The 20,557-nt window shown below is 36.5% G+C and overlaps 1 long non-coding RNA gene across 1 annotated transcript in view; it reads left to right on the top strand.

The window, feature by feature from the left end:
• LOC309626561 overlaps positions 1-20,557 on the top strand; it is a 32,865-nt gene that overhangs the window by 3,034 nt on the left and 9,274 nt on the right. The window lies entirely within an intron of this gene.

A 20,557-nucleotide genomic window follows, 5' to 3' on the forward strand; every position in this document is an offset into this window, starting at 1 on the left:
TGCCGGCCCCCAGGGTGGGATGGTAGGATTGGCCTAAATAATCTAAAAGTGTGAGTTTGAATTATCATGAAAGAATAATGGAAATGGAAATTTGTAAAATATTCAGTTAATAATAAAACTCTTCTGGATCAGCCTAGGCTCAAAGTGGGAGAGATCTCTCCCCTCAAAATCCTAACCATGGTTCAGGAAGTCACAATTCAAAAAACTACAAGTGACCCTGGTTGAACGATATATCCCTGGGATATCTGGCACAAGTAAATACAAAATCTCTTCAACCCACTTCTGGCAGAGCCACTACGGATAAAGCTATACTGCAGATTAGATCACAATCCAAATGAAAAACATTGAAGGAAATGGTCTACCATGTGCCAGAATTACTATACAAAACTATTAAAAGGATTAGAGCCTCAAAGAACTTTAAACAATATGCCAAAAATATAAATTATTTAATAAAAAGAATAAAAATAACAAGATGTTACAAAAAAAAAAAAAAAGAACCCAAAATCCAAAAATGAAAAAACACAATCATTGTGCTGATGGTTGATTATTTTGCCTTTTCACTTCAAATTGGCTCTTGTTACCTGCTGTGTAATAATTGTGCTGGGTCTTATAAATATTTCTCCTTTGCTACCCAGCATGATGTTAAGCCTTGTCAGTAGAAGGCCTGGAAGAACACTGGAGGAGGAAGGGCCTGTTTTCCTGTTTCAGGTGTGCTCTCTTACTAGTAGTGTCCTGCAGAAAGCTCTTTTTTTCTCCTTTGTTCAGCCCTTGCATAGTTTCTCTAGTGTAAGGTTCCCGCAGGGCACAACTTTTTATGATGTTTGAGCAAACTCATGCAGCTACGGAGGCATAGTCTAGAGACCCAGATATTGTGGGCCTGTCCCCTGTCCAGGTTGCTGCACCCCATATCCTCTCCTCAGTCCAGGACATGGACACACACCAGGGACACTGGAGGTCAGCCATCCCCTAACCTTTGTCCTGAACAGCCAGCCCAGAGCTGACCCAATCTGAGCTGTTCATGGAAGTGCACTAACCTCCTGGAGAGGGGGGCCTCTCAAGCTCCTGGTTCCAACAGTGTCCAGTAGATTCTCCTGGTACCTAACAAGTTCTGAGGCTCAGCACTTCCCAGAGGGTAGATTTCCAGCAGGTCCCACTACTGAGCTACTTCATTGACTTCTCCAACATTCAGGAAGCCAAGGTGGTATTCTTTCCAATGGCATCTGCATCTCAGCCATAGAAGGAAGGCTTTTCCTTGGGTACTTATCTCAGCCCTAGGGGTAGTGACCATATCTTATATCTGCTATTCCTGGATTCTTTAGAATTCTTTTTAACTCTCACTAGCCAATTCCTCCTTACTCCAAGCCCCTGTTAATAAAGCTTTATATTAAACTTTCCCTATTCAAATGACTATGTGGTCCTATCTCCTGACCAAACAATACAGAATTGGTACCAGGAATGGTCCCAGGAAAAAAAACGTGCAAAAATGGCATTCTGGAACTGTCCTTAGAACCAGTTGACTGAGGAAGAAAACTCCTGAGCCTGGTTTACCGAGTGGTCTTCATGATATGTTAGTATTGCTTGAAAGTAACAGCTGCAGCACTATAGCCCCCCTCACTCAAGGGTAAACCTGAGGACAGTGGTAAAAGAAAATCCTCCTAGTGATCAGAACTTCAAGTGTGACATTTAGTCATCTACTATCTCTGGAGTGAGAAATGTCCAAAAATATAGGTCTATATTAATTTATGGGTAGTTGCAAATGGTTTGGTTGGAATAGTGAAGGATTTGAAAGGAACCATATTCAAAAATTGATGAAAAGGGAGCTTAAGGAAGAAGAAGTATGTGGATGGACTTTTCAGAATGGGCACAGACTGTGGAGATATTAGTGAATGCTAAATGTCTACCAGAGGACCATTACTGCAGAGGAGGTTCGTAATGATCAGGTAAATAAAATTACCAACTCTGGAGCTGTCAGTCGTCCTTTCTTCCTAGCCATCACATTCCTTGCTTAATGGGCCCATAAACTAAGTGACTATGGTAGCAGAGATGGAATCCATACATGGGCTCAGTCGTTTCACTAGGAAGCAGTTCTATGGAGCTCCTCATACAACCATTCTGGAAGTTGTCTCTAATGCTCACTTTCTATAAATAACAAAACATCTAGAAAATTGCTCAGAGCTAGAGTAGCTTTTACTCCTTTTCATTATGATGCAGAATTTGGAAGATATGATTTTTGTAATGCAGTGTGATCCCAGGGAAAACTTTTATTTCTTTAATTTTTCTTAATTAAAATTGCATTTTTGTTTCAAAAAGAAACTTGTCACACAATTTCCTTAGGACTGGAACTTAGTATCAACACTTTGGCCTGGAGAAATATTTTAAATGATCTATGTTAGATACAGTTTACAGAAATTAAACAGTTCTTGTTTAAAAAATTAACTCTTTAAAATACCCCGGCTATAAATAACAATGATGCCAAATAAATATATAGAAGAGGGATAAATAAATAAGTGCATTAAAACTCCCACATTTAATATCTTTAGGAAAAAGAGAAAAATTTGTAGTGAATTATTAATATACTTTGAGAACAGAGGCAACAGTGTTGAATATTTATAAGTATTAAACAGCAATTTTAACCTTGACCTTATCCTTTTGAAAAAATTGCAGTTATTATTATGAGACTGAATATTGCTCCAAACATGTTATGTAAATGTTTGATCTTATACAGTAGAACTTTTTTTTTTTTTAAAGATAAGAAGACTTTAATATGTAGAAGTCTCAGATAAAAACGTTTCTCTCTCTTTTGAATGGTTATATCACTCTTTGAAGGTAGAAACCTTGGCATATCGTCTTTCATAAGAATCTAGAGAGTATTTGTTAGCTGTTGAACTATTGTTAGTATTGTTGTATTGTTACTATTAGTATTGTTAGTATTAGTATTGTACTATTAGTATTGTTAGTATTGTTACTATTGTTACTATTTTTAGTATTGTTAGCTGTTAAAATGTTGAACTTGCATATCAAATGCCATTGATGCATATGGCACTGGGATAGTAGCATACTCCTCCCATTCTTGGTAATGCCATCTACTTACTTCTCTATCACTCCCCTAAATACATAACCTTTTTGGCTTTAGGTCCACAGTCTTTCCTTATATTCAAAATCCTATAGTCATCCTGATTGAATCTGTTCTTCATAATGACTCCCAAGTTCTTTATCTTCTTCAACACTGAAGGTTTTCTTGGCCATTTCAACTCAGTCACTCATTTCTGTCAGAAAAAAATTTATATAAATGGATTTTAAGAATATAAAAAACACTCAAACACAATAATAAAAAATATAGATAAAATTCTCAAGTTCCAATTTCTATCTATGTAATTGTCTAAGATCTCAGTTTTTAAAATTTTTCAAATTTTGTTTCTTAGAGAATTTGATATATTTAGTTCAATTTGATAGTAATTAGAAAAAAGCAATTCATAAGTAATTAGCAAATAAAAATTTTTCATACTTAATATGGGCTGAATTGTGTCCCCCCAAATCCATACATTGAAAAAGGAAATGACAAAATTAAGTATGATATATTCATGAAATGAAATGATGTGTGCTAGTTAAAGGAATGAACAACGGCTCCATGTATCAACAAAGTCAAATATGATTGTTAGATAACGTATCAAATGAAAAAAGAAAGTAGCAGACTATGGGTAAACAACAAATGTATACCTATATCTATATACACGTACACAAACCAATAATGTGTTTTCTGTGGTACGTATGTTTGTACATGAAATAGACATCAAACTATTATCATGGTTTACCTTTGCAGAGAGGGAGAGAGAATATGGATGGCCAAAAGCAACTTTAGCTTTTACTCAAGTGCATCTAAGAATTTTGGCTTTTCTCTAAAATTTAAAGGAGAATGCATTCATGTTTTCATGCTTTATAAGGAATTAATTTTTTTCAAAACAAAACATTTTATTGAAGTATGTTTGATTTACAATGTTGTGTTAGTTTCAGGTATACAGCAAAGTGATTTGGTTATACATATATATGTGTGTATGTATATATATGTGTGTATGTATATATATGTGTGTGTATGTGTGTATATATATATATATATATATATATATATATATATACACACAAACACACATATTCTTTTTCAGATTCTTTTCCATTATAGGTTATTACAAGATATTGACTGTAGCTCCCTGTGCTATACAGTAGGTCCTTGTTGGTTATCTATTTTGTATATAGTAGTGTGTATCTGTTAATCCCAAACTCCTAATTTTCACTCCCCCACTTTCCCCTTAAAGAATTAATTTTTTAAAAAGCTGCTCTGCCACCAAAACACTAGTTAAAACATTGTGCTTCCTGAGCACAATCTTCTATTATTCTAGCTTATTCTTTCAACTATTCCATGACCATTCTTGTGTCTCACTCAGCCATCAGGTTAGTGCTCTCTTTACTTCTCTCTAATACAGCACCATTCAGCTTAGATTTCCTGGTCCTTCATTTCAGTCATTCTAGTAATCAGTCCTCTCGCCCCTTTTTTCTTCTTTTGCATGTGCCTCTAATGCCCTCAATGTGGACAATTACAACTGTTTATTTTCTCAGTATTCACACCTGATTGCTGTTGGAAGACAGAATTACTGAGCATGACAAATTGTTCTCAGTAACTTCATAATCACTCACCTCAACTTGGTCCTCACCTCACAGTTATTCTACTGTGTTTCTTATTTTTTTAATTTATTTTTTAAATTTATTTATTTTTAAATTTTTATTTTATATTGGAGTGTAGTTGATTAACAATGTTGTGTTAGTTTCAGGTGTACAGCAAAGTGATTCAGTTATACATATACAAGTATCTATTCTTTTTCAAATTCTTTTCCCATTTAGTTTATTACAGAGTATTGAGCAGAGTTCCCTGTGCTATACAGTAGGTCCTTGTTGGTTATGTATTTTAGATATAGCAGTTTGTACATGTCAATCCCAAACTCCCAATCTATACCTCCCCTGCACCCTTCCCCCCTGGTAACCATAAGTTTGTTCTCTAAGTCTGTGAGTCTGTTTCTGTTTTGTAAATAAGTTTGTATCATTTTTTTTTAGATTCCGCATATAAGCTATATCATACGATCTTTGTCTTTCTCTGTCTGTCTGACTTCACGTAGTATGATAATCTCCAGGTCCATCCATGTTGCTGCAAATGGCATTATTTCATTCTTTTTAATGGCTGAGTAATATTCCATTGTATATATGTACCACATCTTTTTTATCCATTCTTCTGTCAATGGACATTTAGGTTGCATTCATGTCTTGGCTATAGTCTACAGTGCTGCAGTGAACATTGGGGTGCATGTATACTTTCGAACCATGTTTTTATCCAGATATATGCCCAGGAGTGGGATTACTGGATCATATGGTAGTTCTATTTTTAGTTTCTTAAGGAACCTCCATACTGTTCTCCATAGTGGCCCACCAACAGTTTTACTGTGTTTCTTTATTCAGCTTTATTCCTACTCACTGCAATGGCTATTTCAAAAGTCAGATGTAACTCAAAAGTTCAGAGAAGACTCTGAACCTAGCTGGCATAAACTCCCTCCTCACGTTCAGCAGGTGACTTAATCTCCTATTTTACAAAGCAAATGGAAGCTTTCAGGTGTCAGATACATAGACCCACACTTCTGCCTCCATGCAATTCTCCTTCCATTTGTAACGGAATACTTATCCCACTTCTGAAGACAGGGAAGTTGTCAATTCTGAATATGAACTCTGAAAATGTTGGGCCCATTTTGGGACTGCAGGAGGATTAATCCTGAAAACAAAACCAACACTCTGAAGTCAACAGACAGAAATGGGAAAATACTTAGATCCTCATTGACAGTATTAAGTATTTTACAAGCAAATTTCAAAGTGTCCTTATGAGAGATTCCATGGTTGTACATGCAGATTGAAATGATAAATATCTTCATCATTTAAGTTACTTGATTCATCCTTTTTTTTTCTTGTTATTTACATTTCAAAACCCTCTATATTCTGAAAAAATGCTTAGTTCAGGAAGACTTGAAAATGGCTACATGGGGATTCTACTCAGTATATCCTTTCACTCTGATATGCAGCCCTTTGGGAATGCAGTTTATTGTGGAAGGTGGGATGGGTGCTCCTGTTAGACCCCCATATTATGTAGGGCATGGGATTTCGTATCTACTCCTATACGACTGGAAAGACTAAAATTCTGTTTTTCTGGATTGCTAAATGCCTTCAGGACAAAAGCTCATTTCATATGTTTTGAGTACTTAATTTGGTATTTTTTTTCTGATAGAGAGGTTAATCGTAAATACCTAATATACTCTTACTGCATATAGATGCTACCATAGCTTTTAAAACTTGAATCAGCTTTTCTGAGGTATAATTTACATTCAAGAAATTTCACCAAATTTGAATATACAATTTGTTGAGTTTTGACAATATATACAATTGTGTAACCACAACCAAAATTATGATACAGAGTATTCCTATCAGTCAAAATAGTTCATTGGTAGCCATTTGTCATATGTAAAACCTGGATTCACAAAATTTGACTTAAAACCATAATACATTTTTCATATTTACATATTCTTTAAATTTATTATATTTGTGAATAATTTTAAACAAACGTTACTTCTTTTTTCCCTCTTCTGCGTACTTTAAAAAGTTGTAATTTTGTGATTGTTTAAGTGAGGGAATGAAAAGGGATTGTGTACGGAGGAGCACGTTGAATTCACTATAAAGTTGAGTCCTTTAAATGAATGCACGAGCAGATGGTTGATGTTAACTGGAAGAGAAGCTGCATGTTAAGAGAGGAAGAGGACTAACATTATTGAAAGTCTACTATGGTAGACACTGCATATGTCATCCCTTTCTGTACTCACAAATAACCCATAAGATAGATAGTTTTAAATCAGTATACTAATTAATATAGAGGGGTTCCCCCAAGCCTTAGGATTATAAGTGGTAAAACTGAAGTATGAATCCAGCTATAATTACACAATGTCTTCCCTTTATTATTTCACGTGATCTTCCAGTGTATTTGAAATTAAAAAGACAGTAAGTTCTTTAAAGATAGAAACTCTGCCCAAGGCACCATTTGTTGTTTGCATGTGTGTATGTACGTATGTATGTATGCTTATATATTTCCATTCATTCATTCCATAAGCATGTGTTCACTGTATACTATGAGCCATACAATATACTTGATTTTCGGGATACAAAGGTGAACAAAACTGACAGGAAGCCTGCCCTTGAGGAGTTTGCAGTCTAGACAGGGTTACAGAAAAGTAAGCAGACAATGGCAATATAATGTGATCAGGATTGTGGAGCATAGGTAGAGGGTACTCGGGGAACACGTAGAGGAGGTGCCCATCTCACATATGGTAGTTCTGAGAAGGCTTCTTGGAGAAAGTAACGTCTAAGCTAAAACTTATGTAGAAGACAGAGGTTATCTAGGTGAGGTAAGTGAAGTGTAGAGGTGAGGAGTGAGTTCTAGGAAGAGGAGATTGAATTTGTAAGGGCATGGAAATAAAGAGCAGCATTCTCCAGGAATCTGGGAGGGAAGAGATGATGAGAGAAAAAGCTAAAAAGGCAGGTTAGTCAAGTTGGGATTATGACAACAGATGCCACTTCCGTGAGTGTGTCTTTGGATATTTTGAGTCTGTTAAATTGTGTTTGGGTGCATATTGTCTATAGTGGTTGCATAGTGTCTAGAGTAGCTTTAACAAGTAAGGAGTTACTGTTATTAATAATAATATTTTTAGACAATAAGTCCAAAGAAACACTCCAAATTTTAGGTCGCTGGTCATGGTCAGATGATTCTTCTAGCTATCTGCTTGGCAGTCCTTAGCATGTTGCTTCTGCTTTCATGGTTTCATAATGGCGACTTTATTTCTATGTATTGAGTCTACATTCCAGTTAGGAAGAAGTGGGAAAGACAAAGGGTAAAATGTGAATATTGTCAGTCTATATTTTTTTATTTTAATCAGGAGAAGACATAGTGTTTTGGAAGCCCCAATGAACAGCCATCAACTTACATCTCATTGGCTAGATCTGTGTCACAGGGTCATCCTTAGCTGCAGAGTAGTCCAGAAATTTGAGGTTTTTAATCAGGAAAAATCTGGATTGGTTGGCAAGATAGTGAATGAACAACTAGGGGTGTTCCCCATACTCACCATATGAACTCTTGAGTAAACGATTGTTGAAAATTTCTTCAGAGATCACTGCAAAAATGTTAGTTTTAGGAAAATATGGGAAATGTGATATCCAGAGAAAGGATGGAGTAGATCTTACTCATGGTTACTGTTGGGTATTTGGGGGCTCCCTTGGCATAGACTATGGGGATGAGGTGTCATAACAAACTAACCCCAAGATCACTTGTATTACTGGATGGTAAGAAATAATCACCCATAAAAAACAATTCAATCCAAAAGATGGATTTTCTAGTTGACTCAAGTTTCAAATTCCTGGTAGAGCATGTCTGGTCCATCATGTGCCACATTTTACATGTAGCATAGGGAACCTATACTAGTACTAGGGTGACAGGGAATAAGGATGGGGACAGCTCATTCATTAATTCATTAAATGTTTACTAAGTGGATGACAGGATCATGGCTGCAGGCAGGAATGGACTGTTCTCTACCGTCATTCTTCCCTTTGGTTGTACTCCTAACCATTGCAGTGTTTTGTTTGTTTTGCTTTAAAAAAAAATGTTTGGTTCATTTTGTTAGTGTCTGTGATCTCTACTGCAATTTTGTTCAACTTTTTTATCCTACAAGTTCCCATCTCTGTTTCTTTTTTTTTTTTAATTTTTATTTATTTTTTAATTTATGGCTGTGTTGGGTCTTCGTTTCTGTGCGAAGGCTTTCTCTAGTTGTGGCAAGCGGGGGCCACTCTTCATCGTGGTGCACGGACCTCTCATTATCGCAGCCTCTCTTGTTGCGGAGCACAGGCTGCAGACGCGCAGGCTCAGTAGTTGTGGCTCACGGGCCCAGTTGCTCCGCGGCATGTGGGATCTTCCCAGACCAGGGCTCGAACCCGTGTCCCCTGCATTAGCAGGCAGATTCTCAACCACTGCGCCACCAGGGAAGCCCCTCTGTTTCTTTCTTGAAAGGTCCTTTTTGCTTGGATTTTGTGGAGTGTGCTCCTGATTTTCCCTTGGTCCTCTGGGTGATCCTTTCTACTGTCTGTAAGGCACTTCTTCCTCAGCTCGTTCTTAAGTGTCAGTGCTTCTCAGAATTTTGTCTTTTACTCTCTTCTCTCTTTACATACTCTTCCTAGGTCACATTATGCATTCAAAGTGCTTCAGTTGCTTCTTCTATATGCCAGGAATTGTTAAACTTTATACTTTCAGATTTCTTTCTTTTAAGCTTCAGATTAATAAATCTAATTGCCTGTAGGACACCTTGTTGGTTTAAAACCTTGGAAGCTTCCTGGGTGAAATCTGAAACGGACCCCAAATGCAGAGGGTAAGGAGAGACCCAAGAAAGAGGCAGACCACTCCAGTTTGGTAGGTGGCAGGTTTAATAAGCAAGGGAACTTACATAGGAGGTTTGTCTTGGGTGGCTGCAAGATGAGTAGATCTCTGCACCCACCCACCACAATCTTAAAAGTGTATATAGAGGCCTTAACTGGATTCAGTCACATGTACTGTCCAGATGGTCTCAACAGCACGGTGCTCTCTCAAGGCTACATCCTTACAAACAGCTCCCACTGTGGTAATGGTGGGCAAAATGTACATTCCAAGGACAGGAGAAGGGGAGAGGAGTCTCTGATTGTCCAGGTCCAGTTCTGGGGTCAGCGGGAAGTCACGACCTCTTGATGACTTCCTCCAATACACCTCCTGTTTCAGAATCCTCGAAGTTAACATTTCTAAAGTTGAATTCAGAGATACTTGCAGATCTGTGGTCAAAGCATTCTCCCTATTGCAAAAGCCCCCTTCCCTTTATTGTAATAGTCATTTCCTGCTCCTTGTAATAATCCTTTTGAATAAAATCTCTCTTTACTAAATCCAGATTTGTTTCTCATTTGACAATTAATGGTGCTGTGCTTCGGATGGAGTGCTGACTGCCCCTCGGGCCCCACTGTCTTCACCTAGGTATTCATAGTGGCTTCTCAGACCCTCTGTGTCCTTTTCTAGTTGGGAAAATCAGGATCCATGGTGATGAATCACAACTCCTAATCTAATCCAGTGCTCAGGACATCTGTCTGCTGTAGCATGGTAGCAAAGAGTTACTTTTACGTATTTTTTCTGGCAAAGAGATTTTTCTTCACCCCTTTTTTGGGGCGTCTTCTATTTTCCCTTGGATTCTCTAAACTGGAATTGGATGTGGGAATTTCCTCAGTTCTCAGAACCATGGAGATTGTGTGTGTGTGTGTGTGTGTGTGTGTGTGTGTGTGTGTGTTGTGGGGGGGAGGTGTTCCCTCAAACTCTGGTCCTGGCTTAACTGTCTGTTAATCCCATGTGTAACTCTCATTCTATAAGGCTTATTCTTTCCTCTTATTCTCTGTTGACAACATGAGACTCCATGCTTTCCATTCTGGCACGGAGTCAGTTTAATATCTTCAGAAGTAGCCAAATTTCTCAAAAGGCAATTTAGAACTTCAATTGCCTTTGGGGGGAACTTGGCAACTTCTCAAACTGGCTTATCTAAGCCATCATCCCTGTTCCTCATTCCTCCTTTTTACCACCTTAGACTTTGAATATTCCTGATTTTCCCAGAAATTAATGAAACTGAACTTATTCTGAAAAAACTTAATTTCAACAGTAATTATTTTTTATATGTAGTGTGTCAACTTGAAGGTAGTTTCTAACGTCTTTTGGTAACTTAAAACCCTAGATTTATGCTAAATTAATTATGCAAAATATTGTGGTTGTGTTTCTGTTAAGGAGAAAGAAGAGTAATTTTGTCCTAAAGTAAAATGATTGGTTGCTTCAGAATGAGAAATAAGAAAGTGTAGGACAAAGTCTGAATGAATATGGAAAGTTGTAGAAGGTTTATGGTAAAGGAATTTTATTTCTTGTGGTAAAAACCTGGCTAAGATTTATGGGCTTATTTATAAGATTTTAAAAAGAAACTTTAGTATCAGTTATTAAACTGATATGAAACTAGATTTGGTTTTCTCTCTGTTACAATGACAAAATTTTCTTAGATGATTGATCTGCTCTTAATAAGAGGTTATAAATGTCTTTTCTTTACCTTCTAAGTATCTGCCCAGAAATATTGTGTCTTACTAAAATAATTTCCTGTGCTTTATGTTAACTTTAAATTTTAGTTCACTATTTTTCCCTGCTATATTTTTCTCCAGTTTCCTTATCACAGCCAATGGCCTGACCATCAAACTAGTTACCCAAGTCAGAAATCCAGATGCAATGCCCTTTCTTTCCTCCCATCCCCACCATCTGATATATCAAAAGATTCAATTGATTCTACCCTTAAATATATTTGGAGACTGTCCCAAAATACACATTTTAGCATGGTCAGCACATTCTCTCCCTGCAGCGAAGCAACAGAAGATTCCAAATTATAATAAGATGCAACTGTATTGACTTGCCATAAGATATCACTCTCACAACAATGAAAGTCTATTCAGTGTGCAGTCTGTCTATGTTGGCAGAACAATATGGGTATCAGAAAGTGAGTTCTGAAGTTGAAATTGGATTAAAGGAAGTTAGGGATAATTTGTTTAATGGGATTAGGCTAAGTAAGACACTCTCACGTAACCAGCTAATGATAGGGTGATCTTTCCCATGCAACTGAAAGATTTGCAGTCATTGACTATAATTTCACACATTCATTCAACAAGGTTAGCTCACCATTGAAATTTAACCTACTTGAAGTTCAGTGGCTGAGACTCTCTAGTCCCTAGAAAGTACTTGGGTAGTCATAGCCAATACTTGATTCTCTCGCTCAGAATTTTTTTTTAATATAGTTGACCCATCTCTTCTGACCAACATGTAGCATTGCTGGCAAGGAGAATGTTTATAATGATTTCAATTGAGCATGAATTGCGAAACGAACAGTTGAATTCTTAAAGAAAAATCTGTTTTCCTCATTTCCAAGAGATTAGAATTTTATAGTTTTTTCATTTTTGAAAGTTTTTTTTAAAAAAAGTCCTTTTTAATCCTGACATTATGTTATCTAGATACTAACACCTAATAAACTGTGGCTACTTGTGACAGATTTGGGGTTTTTTTTTTCCTATTTTTTAAATTAAAAATTCAAAAAGTTAGATATTATGTAAGAACTAAAGTGAGACATTTTTATTTTCCAAAAATAAGTATTCAGCTAAATTAAGTGCCAGGTAATGACCGTTCTTGCTTTCCCATTCATCGAAGCAATTATTTCATGCCTTCCCTTTTCTTCTTAAATTTCTGATGCTGACAGCCCATCCTTTCCTTCAACAACAACAACAAAAAATGTACGTAGTAATTGGTATCATATTTCATTAAAAAAATTGAAACTATCTGATGGGAATTTAACCATCTTCCACTAGCAGATGCGTTGATGCTATATCTTGTGAAGAAGGGGCCTTCCTCTTATGAAAGGCCAGTTCTTCTCACATGCTCCTGTCCCCAAGGCTTCTCATTGTCTCACTGGCTTTGATTTATCATTATATTAGTTTGCAAGGGCTGCCATAACAAATACCACAGACTAGGTGGCTTAAACAATAGAAATTTATTTTCTCACTGTTCTGGAGGCTAAATGTCTGAGATAGGATGTGAGCAGGGTTGACTTCATCCCGAGACCTCTCTCTTTCTTTTATAGATGGTCATCTTCTCCCTTTGTCTTTACATGGTCTTTCCTCTGTGCCTATCTGTGTCCTAATCTCTTCTTCTTATAAGGACATCAGTCATATTAGATTAGGGCCCATCCTAAAGATGTCATTATAACTTAATTACCTCTTTAAAGACCTTATCTGCAAATATGGTTACAGTCTGAAGTTCTGGGGGTTAGGACTTCAACATATGAATTTGGAACATAACAATCAGTTATAGTCTTTTCTTTCAGCTTTATCAAGTTTTTTTTTTTTTTCTTGTTCTCTCACAACTAGATCATTCCCCAAAGCAAAAAATATACTGTAAGGGCTCCTGTTTTAAAAAATCATCCTTTGACCCCCCTGTCCTACTGCAATTACTGCTGCATTGCTGTCCTCCCATCCAAGCCACATTAGTACAATCACCTATACACTCTGTCCCCATTTCTGTATCACACATTCACACCTCTGCCCTCTCCAACATGGCTTCTGCCAATTCAATTCCATAAAATTAAATATAGTTGATAACTCCTTCATTCTTGATATGGTTACCTACCCTGACACCCATAACATCTGCAAAAGACATTCTGCTTGTACAGTAGCCATGCCATCCCTCTCCCATTAGATAGCAGAGGTGAAGTTTGGGTTGGATTGAACCAACCCAGTTTTAGGGGTGGGTATTTATTGGTCACCTTACTCTTGCCACGGTAATTTATTCAATACTGGTTATGGATCTGAGATCTATGCCCATCATGACATCCACATGGTCACACTGATGAGTTTTTTTCCCATGATCTCTGTAAGTGGTCTTCTCTCTCCCTCAGAAGTAAATGGAGAAGCATGTAGCCTGTGTTCTGCTTAACTCCATTTTGTCATAGAAGTGACACAATCCTGTGGAAACAATACCACGTGGAAGAAGGCAATGATGAGAGAATTTCTGAGAAACAGAACCAGAGTCCTGATAGAACCATGCCTGAGGCTTTCTGTATTTCTGGACTTTTAATTCAAGAGGGTCAATAAATCCTTCATTGTTGGTTAGTTTGAGCTAAGTTTTCCCTTCTAACTGAAAGCATAACTGAATCAACACCATTCTTGCCTGGTCGTCTCATCCATCGCTTTCTTCATTTCTCATTCTCTATCTCAGTCTTCTCCTCAAGTTGGTCATGAAATATGTTAGTGTTAGTTCTCAAGGACATGGTTCTGGGCCTTGTTTCCTTCTTTACAAACACTCATGCAGAAGAGTGCAGACTGAGAAAGAGATTATGTGTGTAGTGGGCTCCAGTGGCAGTCTGGTGGGATGACAGGACAAAATGAAAAGAAGGGCTGTAGGGATCTCTCAGGGATAGGCTGTCTCTCAGGAATCAATATAATTTTTGGTTGTGTGTGTTGAGGGAATAAAAAATGGAAAAATAGCTAAAGAACAAATGATTGAGTGTAGTTAATTATTTAAAAGAATTTCCTTACTATAATTATATTGTTTATTGTATTGAATCAAAAGCAATTTCTATTCAAGTTCTGAATTCCAAATCTGGAGTTGAATCACCAAGATATTTTAGATTTTTGCCTGTGCTTAATCTGTTTTCATGTGCACTTATGAGAAGTCTTAGAATTACTTAATTTAATTACTGATAATTAACAATTCTGAACAGAATTCTAATGTTCTAATATCAAAATTTTATCAAATTCAAATCTGGAAAGTTATTCAAGCATTGATTTTTTTCCCTTGGTAAGAAGGCAAATTTAAGACATAGAAATATTATTTTAGGCTTTGTTCAAGGTGATAACAAGGAGAAAGAACATTTCAAAATATCTCCATGGTAGCACTTGGTATGTTTTCAGTTGAAAATAAGAGAAAACCCAATAAATATTGATGAACAACAGAGAGGATTTATTAGCTCTCTTAACTGAAAAGTGTAGTAGTTCTTACTGTAAATGAAAGTTAACAATTCTTGCTTAATTAGTTTGATGGCCATGAAATACAGTGAGTCAAATATATGCCAATTTGTTAACTGTAAAATATGAACCATATTAAAATATTTCTGAGGAAGGCCCCAAAAATCTGGAGCCACAATGGCTATTTACCTTAAGTTAGCACTGTCTGCTGTGTTCCATAGAGCACTAGTTTCTTGCGAGGTCTTGAGGAAAAGAAATCCACAGTCAAATGCATCTTGGGATTATGGAGTGGTTAACCACATGGGCTTCAGAGGCAGAAAGCTTGGTTTGGAATGCTGGCTCAGTCAGAGACATATTGCTCACCATCTCTAAGCTTCATTTTCCTCCTACACAAATAGAATTGATGTCGTGGAGATGTAAGTATTACATGAGATAGTATACCACAGTATCTAGTACTTATGGAATGCAGACTCTGTACCAGGTGCTTCTCTGAGAACTTCATGCATATTCACTTGTTTAATTCTAGCAACAGCTCTAAGAGGTAGGTAATATTATTGCCTCTATTTTACAGATGAGGAAGTTGAGGAACATAAAGATTAAATAACTGCCCAAGATCACCTAGCTAGTAAGCAGCAGAGTCAGGATTCATTCCAGGGCAGTATGTATCTAAAACCCCTGCTTTTAACAAACATGTTATACTTCTCATTTGATAGTAAAGAAATGTATTTTATTATATTAAACCTAGAATTTTCCTCAACACATTTGGTCACTAAACAGTTTATTTGTAATGCTTGTTAACATACTTACTTTAGAAAATATTGCTGTTATAAATGCACTTGGAGAGGTGAATAAGCAAAGGAAAGTATCTCAGCAGTCAGGTCCCAGTGCTTTCAGCACAGAAAGCAGAGCCAGCCTCAGGGAAAGCTGTATCAGGGGTCCATAACCATCCAGGAGAGAACAGGAGTTTTATTAGCTCAATAGCTCTGACCACTAACCTCTTCTAGACTCTTTGAAGTTGTATGTTTGTTACCTATTTTTCACTCAAAGTGAATCTCAATTTCAGAATTTCCAAAAGAGATCTGTTTGGGATGATTTGCCAGTTTCTAGTATCAAGACATAGTTTCTTGATAAGTAAACCATAGGAGGATGACCTTCTTAATGTCAACTCTGTTTTTCCTTTATTCACTGTTTACCTTCAGCAGAATCCCTGGCCCAATCAGTTGTGGCCTGCGAGAGAAAATCACGTGACCCAAGGCTTGACACTTTTGTTTGGAAGGAGTGGCTTGTGGTTGTTTCCTTCAGAAGAAAACTCTAGGCATGGCAGACACTTATGATTCATGAAATATTTAGTACTAAGCCTAAGAATAACTTCTTGCTAGTACTAAAATTATCATATATATGTTTTGAAGTTTTAATCACTGATAACATTCATTATATTAGCATATATGAAAAATAAAATCAATATTGCTTACTTTTAAATCATTACTTGGTGAGCATCTATAACTTGACAGACTAATTTTATGTCTAAGGTAGAGACATAAAATCCCTACCTTTTTGCAACTTCCATTTCAGTAGATGGAATCAGACAATTAAAAAGAATAAATACAAAGTATATTTTATGGTTAAATGCACAAGAAGAAAAATGAAGCTGGGCAAGGGAATTAGTGTGGGGGAAGTTATTGTTTTATAGGATGGTCATGGAAGGCCTTTCTGATAAAGTAATATTTGAGCAGAGACCCAAAAGAAGGGAGGAAATGATACACTTGGAGAATAGCATTCCCGGTGGAAGGAACAGTAAGTACAAAGACCCTGTGGCAGTTTAATTCTAGGCGAGGTCATGGAGGTAAGTAAGGGGAAGAGTGATAAATATGAGATTAGGGAAGTGGCCAGGGACCAGATCATCTAGACCTCTGGCTTTTAACCTGGGGAGGATGGAAAAACGTTGAGAAACTCATCTGAGCAAAAGAATCTCGCTTACGTTTTTGAAGAATCACTCTGACTATTGTGTGAAGAGCAGACTTTAAGAGGGCAAAGGTGGAAGCTGAAACACCAGGAAGAAGACTACTATAACAATCCAGGAAACAGATGATGGTGGCTCAGAACAGCAAGGAAGTGGTGGACTGCTGGATAAATCCTGAAGATTGAACCAACTGGATTTCCCATCCAGTTAGGTGTTAGGACTTGGGTCATGTGGTCCTGCTTCTCAGACCACAATCAACTGGGCCAGGGATTCATACCTAAGAAAAAGGTGGCTATAAAAAAAACAGGATTGCCATAAGAAAGGCCAGTCTCCTTTAATTTAGTTTCCAGGAGATGAGGAGTCAAGGATGACTCGAAGGTTTTTGGCATAAGCAATACGAGGAATGACATTTCTATTTACTGAGAAGAGAAAAATTGTGTGATGACTAGGTCTGAGGAAGGGTGGAAATCATGAGTTCCAATTTGGGTATGTTAAATTTGAGAGGACTATTAGCTATCCCAGTGGGAATGTTGAGTAGGCAGTTAGATATTATGACTGGAGTTTCAGGGAAGGTCTAGTCAGGAGATAAAAAATGTGAGTCATGAGTATATAGATGGCATTTAAAGCTCTAAGATTTAATGAGCGCATGTGTAAAACAGAAGAAATCTGTTTTAATGTGTAAAACAGAAGAAATCTGAAGATTGAGTCTGTGGTACTCCTGTGTTTAGAGTTTGAGAAGATGAAGGGGAACCAGCAAAAAGAGAAAGAGCAACCAGTGAGTTAAGAGATAATAGTTTTAAAAGGTTTACAATTTTCAAACACAGATATACACTGTGAGGATAACTAATCTCTATGCTGAAATTATGCAATATTCAATATTAGAATCAGTAGAATAACAAGTATTTTAGTTTCATAAAAGGAAAAATCTATTCTATATCTGTAACTTTGCTTCTGTAAAAACAAAAAACAAGCTGATTGTTTTGGATAAGTTAATTAAATATGCTAAGTAGTTTTAAGGTAAATTTGAATAAGTCTTTCAAACTGACCTTAAAATAAAAGTCTCAAAGTCTAAAATGAAGTCTAAAATAAAATAAATGTAAAAGTCAGATAACCTAGTATTAAAATAAAGATTAACAGGGGCTTCCACACTTCCGTCTCTTGAGGGAAACTTGAGTTTCTCTAACTTTTCTGCTCAGTATATTCACTGAGGAAACATATGTGACCAGTTCCAGGTTCTCAGGTTTTTCAATTCTGATTTTACCTAGAAGTATTATCAGAATGATAGTGGAAACAGCAAAGAAACCATAATTGCAATCTTGTACAAAACCAATTTGGTTTGGATTGTCACTTACAAAGATGTCTTTTATTTAAAGATAAAACATTAGAAACATTTCATCCCAGAAAATGAAAGTAGAATTGGGGTGTTTTGATGTTAGAGCTAGAAAAAGGTTTTTATGAGTGATGGGCAGAATTCTCATCTTCTCTTAAGTTTTAGAGTTAGTGTAATATACATCCAGATGTGAATACACTGCCATCCACTCTATTCATGTTCTTTCAATGTGTCATTCTCTTTTTTTTTTTTTTCAGTTTCAGAGTTAATACACATAACCAAATATGTACATACCAGATTGGAATATTCTAAATGTCCCAAGATACTTATTGAACTGTATAAGCCTGTATTTGCCTTTGACAAAAATGTGTTTCATTTATTATCTATTGTGTGAATGCATTCTGTAATAGAGTAGACATAAAAATAAATAAATTGTGGAATGTCAAAGAAATCACTATTATTGAGAAATACATATAGATTTATAGCATGATGTAAACATGTGATATTAGTAATAAAATTATAGCACTTGTAACTTCTATGCGTGCAGAAACTTTGCTGATTTTCTCATCTCCTGCGCTCTACCTGGCAATCAGTACATTTTTGTTGAATGCTTTAAGAAAGTATTGCCTGGTGGCAATGGAGAAAGTTCTAGTGGAGGTATCAGCTAGTTATTAAACTTAAAGGATTTTTCTAAGTGGAGAAGTGGGGGCTATGGCATCTGAGCAGAGACAACATGATCATAGCGAGGTTTGAAAGTGCAAAGCCCTCCTGAGAGCTGTGGGTCTGACATAGGGTTCTTCTCCAAAGATATAAAGAGCTGCTAGGGAGAAATGGGGGGCTAGGATGAATGCCGGTGCTTTAGGGTATTGCACCACCCCGCCCCCTTTTCTAGCATGTCTATCCACTTTCCCTGACCTGAAGGCCAGATCCCAACCACTCATCATAATGTGAATGTTAACAGCCCAGCTTACAAACACAGAGCTCCAAAGTAAACCTATTCACAAGAGAGAATGTGTAGTAAAGAGTTCACTTAGAAGGCCTGGGACTGTTATCATTAGAAAGGCCTGTTTGCAGGGGTGGCCCTTGGCTGGCATCTGGGAAGTTGGCTCTCAGAGTGTTCTCAGTCAGTAGTTACCTGATAAGGGTGGTTCATTGTGCCTAGACTTTATGAACAATATGGTTTATGCTAAACGTCTGATTTTTTTCTGAGAGTTTGGAATTGTGGCACAAGCAAGGCAGAGTATGCTATGTACCAGACTCCAATAAAAATCTTAGGTGCTAAGTTTCTATTGAGCTTCCCTGGGAGACTTTGAAAATGTTGTCCCAACTCATTTTTGGAAAAATTCAACGTGTTCTGTGAGTCTCCTCTTGGAAGTTTGTGCCTGGTTTCCTCTAGACTTCTCCCCGGTGCCTTTTCCCGTTTCTGATTTTGCTTTGTATCCTTTTACTGTAGTAAACTGTACCTGTGTGTATGGCTGTATGCTGAATTCTGTGAATAACTCTATTGAATCACCAAACCTGAGTGTAGTTTTAGGGACCCTCAACACAGGGACCTAAGAGAAAAGAACAAGCCTACAAATATAATCCACATCAGCTATGCAGAAAAGCCAACTGAGTTTTGCCATATATACAAATGCTGAATTACTATGTTATACACCTGAAACTAATATAATGTTATATGTCAATTATACCTCAAAAAAAAAACAAAAACAAACCAAGTCCTCCACTTTAAAAAATACACTCACTTGAAGTATATGAAGTAATATTGATAGAATAGCTTAAAAGAGAAGTAGAAGACATACTAACAAAGCAAATCACTCGAGAAAAATATCCAGATAATCCAGAGAAAAATAAGAAAGAATATGAAAAAACAAAACAACTACTCTAATTAACTTGTGAAATAGTTGAGAAGATATTTTATCAAAAATAATTCAAAATAGGCAAATCAGAGAAACAGAAAAAAGCCCTTGGAAATTAAACATGTAATTGAATCATTTAAAATTGCTTTTAAGGCATTATTCTTTAAAATAGAAAAAACAACAAAGAAAGTTCGAGGAAGTAATCAGATATAGATAATAAATGTGGGTGGTTCTAAATCCTGAAAGTTCCAGAATGAGAGAGAGAGGAAAAATATAGAGGAATAAATTTTCAGAGAAAATGGAAGTAAAGTTCCCAGGGTTGAAAAGAGACATGGATCTTCAAATTAAAATATTCACTGTGAGCAGAATAAATGAAGAAAGATCCAGAGATAGACATATCATCATGAAATTTCAAAATGCCAAGGATGAAGAAATAGTGTTAAAATCTAACATAGATAGGAAAAAAAAGTCAGCTATACAAGAATGTGATTTAGACTGGAATCTGATACGTCATCAGCAAAATTAAATTCTAGAAGGCAAAAAAGCAAATCTTCCAAACTTTTAATTAAAATTATTTTTAACCTTGAATTCTATACCCAAACTGTTAATGAAATAGGTGGACAAATTATGTGTCTCCTGAAATGCAAGCTCAATTACCTACTTGGGGATTACTCTGAACAAAAGGAGGAAGAAAAATAAGAAAAGGAAAATATTTGCCAACAGAAATGATGAAAC

This window comes from Balaenoptera borealis, assembly GCF_965194805.1.
Source record: "Balaenoptera borealis genome assembly, chromosome: 1".
Classification (NCBI taxonomy): Eukaryota; Metazoa; Chordata; class Mammalia; order Artiodactyla; family Balaenopteridae; genus Balaenoptera; species Balaenoptera borealis.